Source organism: Lipophrys pholis, assembly GCF_963383615.2.
Source record: "Lipophrys pholis genome assembly, chromosome: 7".
Taxonomy (NCBI): domain Eukaryota; kingdom Metazoa; phylum Chordata; class Actinopteri; order Blenniiformes; family Blenniidae; genus Lipophrys; species Lipophrys pholis.
In genome coordinates this window covers 21,781,745-21,790,225 of record NC_137638.1, presented here as the reverse complement: position 1 = coordinate 21,790,225, position 8,481 = coordinate 21,781,745, and the positions used below count along the sequence as shown (strand labels likewise).

Sequence of the window (8,481 nt, the reverse complement as noted above, 5' to 3'; positions counted from 1 at the left end):
ATAAGGGAAAAACACAACACAGCTTCCTTTGTGTGTGTGAGCCAAATGGAGTCAGCTGGAGCGCTGAAGCAGGTTAAATCTACAGCAGCAGAGCATGGTGGGTAACAGCATGAATGAGTCATCAACCAAGCAGCTACTTACTGGTTTACTTGCTGGTGTATGGAAAACAAATAAAGGCTGCACAGGTTCACATGATTACGTGGTCGCAAGGGTGAACCGACATTACAAACTATAACTGGTTTATATTTCACACTTTCAAAGCTGCACATCTTCAAACACAACAAAGTGTTTTACCACTCGCAGGAACCGTGGCCGGAGAGGATGTGCAGCACGCATGCATACAGAAGACAGTTAAGAGACTTATTGCCTGGAAAGGATGCGGACGGGGTGAAAATCAAGGTGAAGAGTGAGGTGAGGTGAGGTTTGGAGAGATGGGTGCAGGGATTGAGAGGTGAAAATACTAAACTAATGGTGCACAACGAATGAAAAATGTACATAAGAAGTGGATGAGGCATGCAAGTAAATGGAGGGAGGATGGGACAGAGTGGTGAATGCTCAGAGTGAAGGAGAGAGTGGGAGGGAGTTTAGGAGGGAGGCACCAAGGATGCAGTGTGGAGAGGGGGAGGAGAGAGCGAGAGAGGGAGGGAGCCTGCTAATGGAGGAATGTGACAGAGTTACTGTTCAGGGTATGGGAGATGGGACGGACTGATTGTACCATACCAGGTGTTGAAGAGTTTTGAGCGAGGACCCAGAGGGAGCATCAGCAACAAAGTAAAGACGTCTTCTTTTTGGTTCCCATGTGTCAGCTTCACCGTCCTGTATCCAGCTGGACTGTCCACACAGCTTTGGGAGACAGCAGTAGTGTGTGTGTGTGTGTGTGTGTGTGTGTGTGTGTGTGTGTGTGTGTGTGTGTGTGTGTGTGTGTGTGTGTGTGTGTGTGTGTGTGTGTGTGTGTGTGTGTGTGTGTGTGTGTGTGTGTGTGTGTGTGTGTGTGTGTGTGTGTGTGACTTTGAGCAGCAGGACAATATAATGGAGGTAAGTCACCTCGAAATCGACTTTAAGGAAGTCACTCATCGAGGCTGTTTGAGTGATGTTGGGAACTCAGTTCGGGCTCGCAGCCTTGAAACTTCAAACAGAAGTGAGCCTGTTTGACATGACGGGATCTCAGTGTGAGATCAGTGTGTGATTTGTAAAGTGGATTAAGTTTTAAGTAAGGAGCAAAATGTAAAGTAGTTTCATCCTGAATTATGGCTGTTGTTCACCTAATTAAGTATTCTGACTGAAGCAAAGTTCCTCAGCATGGAGGGAGTCCAAATCTGTTTCCCCACTTTTAATATGCAAACTGAATTTCAAAGTAAAAGCATCCATGTCTGAGGACATGCCAGCTCTGAGCGAGATGCCAGCTTTAAAGTTTGTTTCTTTTTGCGAAAAGCTGCCAATCATGGTGTTTACTTTCAACATACTTTGAACAAACCACTGCTTTGAGAAGTATGAAATAATAGGGGCTGGCATGGGGGCTCAAATTAAATTTTATACTACATGCAGTAATTTAGAGAAATGATTGCTATTGAACACTGAGCTTGTTGTTAACCATGCACTTGAGGTGGGCCCATCTATATGAGCCCCACCCTGTCATTCCCTGAAGTAACCAGCCACGGGATTCTTCAATATTGTCTTTTATGTTGCTATGTAATTATTTGCAGCACAAAGAGGCATGTCTGTGTGTGTGGGGGGGGGGAAATGCCTTTTGTACCACCACTAACCCTAACCCTTTCCACACTGTCACACCTGCACAGCAATGTATGAGTTGGGACTTGCAGGGATCATGAATTACTGTACTATGCGCCGGTGACAAAGCGAATGGGTAGGTACAGGGCACCTGTTTGGACCTGTTCAGCTTCGCTCTGTGCTTTGACTTGCAGCACAGAGAAAACCACGGGGGAAAGACAGGATCACAGAGCGTGGAAGATGAAAGTGGCAAAGCGAGTTCGCTTGTCATTTCATGGCTGGGTTGCGTGTTTGTCTAATCTGACGTGCATACATCCATCTCATCTGTTGATTTGTCTTATATTTATATATAAATATATGCATTTTGTAAGCAATTGTTTATGTTTTGATTTTGCATTTCGCTGTGTGGATTAATACTTAGTTTCATATCTGTAGCGCGTGACAATCAGTCAGAGCTGTCATGACCTGCTAAAGACGACGCTTCTCAAAATAACTGTCCCAGATACCCAAATACAGCATCCTCTCATGAATGACTGCTCTGTCAGAGAGATGCAGCATCCACAGATCTTTGAATCTCAGCTCACGTGGACGTTGCAAGGCATTTATCTTTTCAGTAATGATTCCCCCCCTCTCTTTAAAAGGCAGAATAGCAGCTGTGACTTTTGTTAAATAAGATACCTCAAACTGCTGAAAGAACCCAGCAGACTTTCCCAACAATGTGCGATTCAGCATTACAAGGTCAGAGGGCTTTTATTTTGGAGCTGAGCACAGGTATCGCCTGCAGCGCATATTTCCAGCTGCTTTTGGGGCGATACAGACTCCTCGAAGTGAGCTCATTGTGTCTTCTCTTACTCCCACATTACACCACACACACACACACACACACACACACACACACACACACACACACACACACACACACACACACACACACACACACACACACACACAACCAGATTAGGAGGATGGGAGGATGGTTATACTCAAGAATGGCAACCTTATCACTGAGTCTTCAGCTTGCAGGGTCAATGGGCCCCGGTGCCAGGATAGGCCTCATTCTTTTCCACCTACCTATGCATGTCATCCTCCAATGATACTATATCAAAGGCAGACTTTTAAAACATGCAATGACTACACATGTCTATGTAAGAAGTGCCAGCAAAAGTGATCATTTACTGGCAAGACAAAGAAGTGCCTCTCATTTATCATTTGAGACACAATTTTATGGAATGTCTCAGCACTGTGATAGGCAATTGTCAAAACAACGAGCAAAAAGGGGAGCGAAACCTGATTTAAAAGCAACCTGATCTGACACCATTACAATGTGTTATCAATTTAATTCCTACATTCTCACAACAAGCATGCCCTCCTATCTGAAAGCTGTTATTGTACAAACAATCAAGCATCACAACAATGCTTCCATGGCAGTCCATCAAGTTTAGATTTCATAATAACCAGGGCGTCATACTGTGCATAAATGACAGTCTTTTCAAAACAAGTAATGCGGAATGGGAAAAGTATATATTCCTGGGTAATGGATAAGCAATAATTCAGAGCGTCTAAAAATACTTCCATTTGTTACAATGCATTTTCACTTGCTGTTTTTAGAGTGGAATAAAAGCCTGAGAGTTTAATATTTTATGACTGTGGAGCAGGACGATGATCACTCGTATCTCACAGAAGACACATACGAGTCTTTAAAACCATTTTTAGACAGGATACAGGGAACAGACAGGAGTTTGAATTATTGCAGGAGGGTGCAGATCTATATTGTAAGGTAATCAATCTTGTACGGGTGGGTTCAGCCCAATAAAGAAATATAGAGGGACATCTCCGATATTTAATTTTAAGACTCCTTAAATTCATGAACATCAATTCCCATGCTTGTCGCAGTACTAAAGGCTCCCATTTAGACTCCATTAAAAATACATTTTCCTCTATACTCCAACTGCCAAGGTTATGCAAATGTATGCACTACAGAAGCAGTAGCTGGCCAGCCATACAAAGCCAGTGAGTAGAGCAGACAACCTCCTTATCTATTAAAACCCAGGGAGGTCGATTGTTTGGTTGACCTAATGTCTCATTTGGATGCACATAATAGCATCTGAATGCAATCTAATTTCTGCAGGGGGTCCTTCACTAAATGCTGGCCTCTAGTCAGAGAAGCAGCCACTTGGCTGCCAGCAGTAGACGCCGCGATGACAATGATTAGTAATAAATGTTTACCCGCATGCTTCAAGATAAAGCCGTTCTGCTTGCAGACTCCTTGCACTTAGAACAGAGGATGCACTGACTGTGTACTGGACAATTGTCATCGATGTATAATGCAAAGTTAGCTCCACAGAATATAAATGTCTCTCTCAAACACGCTCTGTCTATCCATGTTTGTGTCTTTTCCTCTCCACTCGTGCCTCTCACTCCGTGCCTGGTATTCCATTCCATCTCCTTACTCTGGGGCACTAATGAGTGTCTGGTACTCTGCGCTTCACCATTGAAACCCTTTTCATGCTCAGTCTTCTTTACAATGCACTAAAATGATTAGCCAATTAGCTGCTATTGGAAGCTGTGTGTGTGTGTGTGTGTGTGTGTGTGTGTGTGTGTGTGTGTGTGTGTGTGTGTGTGTGTGTGTGTGTGTGTGTGTGTGTGTGTGTGTGTGTGTGTGTGTGTGTGTGTGTGTGTGTGTGTGTGTGTGTGTGTGTGTGTGGTCAGTAGATAAATGCGTTAGCAGTGAAAGTGAAAGATAGATGACTGTCTCTATCCCACACTTCATTCCCAGTTGATGTTCTGCTGGAGGCCACATTACTCATCCTCACAACTCAGACTTTTGAGTAAGACACAAGATGGGGAAGTGTGTGTATGTGACTGGGCCTTGACAGGCTGCAGCAGATGACAGCGAAAGACAGAGTATAACTTCTCAATAATTCAGCCTACCAGCTCATCACTCTCAAGAAATATACTCTCTGCTGTCATATATGAGCTGCCTCTTCTTCCCCTCGCCGTAATTTTGGAGTTTAATTTTGACTGTCACACGCGGGGTGATAACAGATGCCTGCTTCGTCACCTGTGAATCATTCGTTAGTTCTTGTGAAGCACAGGTCAATTCCAAATATTTGATGTGTTACATCGCTGAGGGCAATACGTTCAGCATTTGGTATTGTATCATATGAAAGGCGTGGCATCTTATCAAAACTAACATGTCTCAGGGTTACAGAACACACTTATCCATAAAATATTTTATCTTGCAGGAAGATATTTGGAAGACTAAACAATCAATAACTTGTCTAACATTTATTGCCAGCGTAGTCTCAATCTGATACGGTCCCACGTGTGGATGAGCAAGCATAGATGCAAAGAAAATGATAACGTCAGCCTGGTATTTTTTTGTGCGTTTAAAGGGCTTCTCTTCAGTGCCCTCAGACTTCAGTCATCGCTATCAGACGATGACCCAGGAAAATTGGAAACATTTGCTAGACCTTAACTCATCTGCCTCCCGCATTTCAATTATCTCACAATATTAACCTATGGATCCGTCCGTCCCGACAGTGACTCTGGGGGGGCCTTAGACAGCTTGCCCCACCGTGTACCTTCCATCTTTTCTCTGCACCTTTATGGGTGGGGGTTGGGAAGATAAAACGTATCTCCCTTGCATGGTGGTATAAGATACTTCACCAGCAGGCCGGACCACAATCGTCAAAAGAAACTCTTTAAAATTTGAAAAAAGCCGAGCCGTAAGACAGCTTCCAATAGCAGCTGTCTTACGAAGAGAGTGAATAACTTGCCGTTTCAAAAAAGTGTCAGTTTCCAGTCATCACGTAAACACACATTTACCATTGTTACTCCGAAACATTGAGAAGCACTCCCGCCGCAAACGACATGACAACAAATTGTAAATTCAGGTTGAATGCCAAATATCAGGTGTTTACAAAATAAAAAGGTATCATTCTCAACAGCTGACTCATAAATAATAATTATCTGGTGACAGGTGATAGAGTCAGAATCAGAAAATAACTTTATTTATCCCTGAGGGGCAATTAGGTGGTCAAAGAATGACACATTAAAAAAAAGAGTAAGAGAGAGAAAAAACACAAACAAAAAAAAAGGTGGGTGGGCGAAAGCAGTAGATTATGTAGAGTGGCAGGCCTGCTGCCAGCAACGGTATGAAGTGTCAGCAATCTGGTGAATCTGCATCTATTATTGTCTAACATTTTATTTTGTTTGCATCACAATTATGAACGACCTTTCACAATATTTCCCCTTTCCCCAAAAGTGAAATGTGATCCAACAGTCTGAGTCTGAGACAGCCCAAATATTATAATGTGGGTTTTTACATAATGCCTTTTTGGAGCTAGGTGATACAACTATTTTCAGGTAAAAATGCTTTTAATGCTGGCAACCTGAATAATTATAGTGTCATTATGTAAATATTATAATACATGCTGCTGTGATAAAAACACTGTTGGACTTCACAAGCAGTTTACATGCTTATATACGGCCATAATTTAGAATTGTGGCATTCGCCTATTTGTTTTGGCTGGTTTTGTCCCACAGACATGGCAACAGGAACTATCCTATCTTTAGGGGATGACGAGGACACAAAATTAAATGCTGCACCTTTACAATCCGAACATCACAAGTACAAACCTGCCATACCATGTTACCTTCATGGGAAACAACGGAACTTCACAATGGAGAACAACTTGATATACTAAACATCTCGTGTTTAGTTTTAACACTTAACATTCACAAACTGATCAAATACAAGTAGTTTGTTCTTTTTATATGAACCTGCAGCGGGTGAAGAACTCTTGCACCAACACTGCGCCCAGCACGGTTTGTTTATGAAAGTTCTAAGTATTGACAATGCTGGCTCCAGTTCCCAAGCCACAACCTTAATGTGATATCACCTACCTTAGATTACCATGTGGCCCGTGGTGTAGTGGTTATCAGCACTCTGGCCTCATATTGATGTCCTGGGTTTGAGTCTAAGCCGTTCTGTGTGGAGTTTGCAAGTTATCCTTAGTTATTCTGGTTTCCCACAGTGCAAAAGCATGCATTTCAGATTAATTGGAATTGAAAATTGTATTGAAAACTTTATTTTGGACATGTGGGCACAAATGAAATTATTCTAAACAAAAACAAATAACAACACACAAAACAAATAAACATAACAGAGTTAAGCAAAACTAAAAAATAATTAAATAATCTAGTATATGCCTCTGAGTGTTTGTTCTGTGATGTCCAGGTGACCTGTCAAGGATATTCCTTACTGTTATCTTAGATGGGCTCCAGTAAAAAAAAGGGACAATGGTAATGAATATACAGATGAATGGAAGTCCTGGGGGACAATTACAAATGGTTTAAGGGCCACAATTAGCCAGTGGGCAATAGTTTGGGCACCTCTCACTTATGTCATGTGAAATTTCAATTTCCTCCTATAAATTTCCAAAAAACCTAGAATTATCAATTCCAGTGTTGATTTATTGACATAATTTGTTTCAGCTCTAATAAGGCCGATTACATAAGTCATTTCACTAAAAAGGAGCAAAGAAAATTAAATTATGGTACCTTATCGTAATCCTGGGAGCCCAAAAAAAACCCTGCTTTCACCCAATAGGTAGTCCTGATTTGGGTAAAAGATGGTAATCAGGCATGTAAAATGACGTGGATGCACCAGCTCCTTTGTCTTCTGCAGCCTGGGGTAAAGAAAAGACCAGAGCAGGTGTCAGAGCAGCACACAGTCCAATGAAAGTCCAAGTGAACTCTTCAGTTAGCCTCAAGCGCTGTTCCTCTATCTCCAAAGGTCTCCAGTTCACAAAACTGCAAATCCAACAGCAAATGTTGATTTAGCTGCAATGCGACTGAAAGTTCACTCACAGTGATAGAGGACAGACGTGTTACGGTTGTCTGCAGAATAGGAATTCTAAAAACACATAAGGTTAAATAAAATGTATAAAGGTTCACCTCGTCATATGGCAGATCCGAGCACCTGCAGCATGCAACGTGTAACCTGTGTTGCCAGATCTCACAAGAGAAACAAGCAATGAGGATAGAGAACTTCCTCTATATTTTTATGTTTTTTTTTTGTTTTTTTTAGAATACAGATGATGGCATGAACAAAAAAATAATAAACACAGAAAGGGGACGTGGTGAAGGAAAGAAATTAATTTATATAAGATATTTCCAAAAGTTATTTTTCCTTTAAATTGAAAAAAACGAACATGGCGCATGTTCCCAAATTAATACAGTCAATAAAAATGTTAAATAATCATAAGGGAATTCTTTGCATTTCCATTCTACAAAAGAAACAACCCTCGTCAACAGGAAAAACGTTTTGTGACTATAAATAAACACACTGTGGCATATCACATGGAAAAAACAGAAAATACAATAAACTTTATTAATTAAATATATATAATGTCAAAACTGTGTTTTTGTGTACAAAAGGGACTAATTCATTTGGAATGTTTTAAATGTATAAGATCTATGCTTTAGTAGTTTTGATCATTTTCAGTGAGTTGCAATACAATTTGAATCAATTGACTTTGAAATCTGGTTCCTATGAATGAAAAACTTGGCCAAGCATAGTTTCATATACCTGCTCAAATCAGCATTTCTATTCTGCAATATGAGTCCACAAGTTTTCATTTTTTCTATGATACAACTCAGAAATGAAAATATTTTGTCTTTAATCCATTTTTGAACATCAAATCAAAATAGTTGTGTTTTAGTACATCAGTCTTACAGAAGTAGCAG

At 41.1% G+C, this 8,481-nt stretch overlaps 1 protein-coding gene across 2 annotated transcripts in view; it reads left to right on the top strand.

Moving 5' to 3' along the window:
• The first annotated feature begins 634 nt into the window (after nt 1-634).
• The window catches only part of lzts1 (leucine zipper, putative tumor suppressor 1), a 22,299-nt gene continuing 14,452 nt past the window's right edge, over nt 635-8,481 (top strand). The window contains exon 1 of one of the 2 annotated variants that reach the window (XM_080468109.1): nt 635-771. The gene's annotated coding sequence lies outside the window, so the exon portion shown is untranslated. The remainder of the gene's footprint in view (nt 772-8,481) is intronic. The other variant, XM_080468110.1, reaches the window with a different exon arrangement.